Source organism: Gavialis gangeticus, unplaced genomic scaffold (genome assembly GCF_001723915.1).
Source record: "Gavialis gangeticus isolate Ggan-Ray unplaced genomic scaffold, GavGan_comp1, whole genome shotgun sequence".
Lineage (NCBI taxonomy): Eukaryota > Metazoa > Chordata > Crocodylia > Gavialidae > Gavialis > Gavialis gangeticus.
Genome location: NW_017729032.1, coordinates 124,768,446 through 124,769,487, shown reverse-complemented (window position 1 = coordinate 124,769,487; position 1,042 = coordinate 124,768,446). Strand labels below are relative to the sequence as shown.

The 1,042-nt window shown below is 53.6% G+C and overlaps 1 protein-coding gene across 1 annotated transcript in view; it reads left to right on the top strand.

Moving 5' to 3' along the window:
* SLC15A1 (solute carrier family 15 member 1) overlaps positions 1 to 1,042 on the top strand; it is a 74,936-nt gene that overhangs the window by 58,825 nt on the left and 15,069 nt on the right. The gene's annotated exons all lie outside the window — the stretch shown is intronic.

The window sequence follows — 1,042 nt, the reverse complement described above, 5'->3', positions numbered from 1 at the left end:
GGGGGGGGGGGGGTGAACAGTGCACTTCCACCATGATTTAGTTAGGTCCCTATTTATAACTAAGTGGTCTCACCTGGCCACATGAAGAACATTGCAATAAGCTGCTGGGTATCTTATTTAGATGAAGTCTACTGTATATACAACAGAAGACTGTCAGACAGTATCGTGGTAGTTTGGTGTTTGTAGCTTAAAGATTTTGCTGGGTCACTTCTCAGTTTCATTCAAGAACAATTTTAAAATAATTTTAAGAGTCTCTGTTCATAACAAATGTATTTCACTAGTTCCTTGTTGCCAAGCACTTTCTATTCCTAACCTTTACTCTACTCATGACCAGGGATCCTGGTTTTCTCTGACTTTAAAAATATCAGACAATTGGCAAATTTTTTTAAAACACAAAATCCACGATTAAAAAATTTAAAGCCTGCCCACCATGGTCTCAACAGCCCTCCTGATGCCCCTCGCATCAGGCCCACAGACATGCAGACACACAGACACTGACACCCACCCCAGCAGGTAAGTGTGTGTGGGGGGGGAGGAGGGGAAGGTGCTGGGGGGTAGATCAAGAAGGGGAGTCTGCCCCTGTGCCCACTCCCAAGAACAGGGCCAGTAGGCAAGGGCAGGGGTACCACTCTGGGCCACATGCTGGCCAGCCTGACAAGGGGTTTGCACACAGAGGCTGCCAACGCAACTCTGCCACTGTGCCCTGCACTACTATCCCGTGGCCACCTGCATGGCTTTGTGGGCAAGTGGCGCAGGGTGCTGCAGCGGCAGTGCGGTGGCAAGCACTGTGTGCGGGCCATGTGCTGCCCGGCCGAGGGGTGGAAGGTGGTGGGGGCTTTGCATGCAGTAGCATGCCCCGCAACCGGCTGCACAGTGGTGTGGGGTGGCAGTAGCTACATGTGGGGTGGGAGGGGAGGGCTTTGCAGGCAAGCGCTGCCACCGTGGAGCCATGCCCTTTGCCCCTGGATCCTAGAGGTAAGTGGGGCTTGGGGGCTGTGTGGCAGGGCTGGGGAAGGTGGCTGAGGGAGCGGGGGGTGCTGCC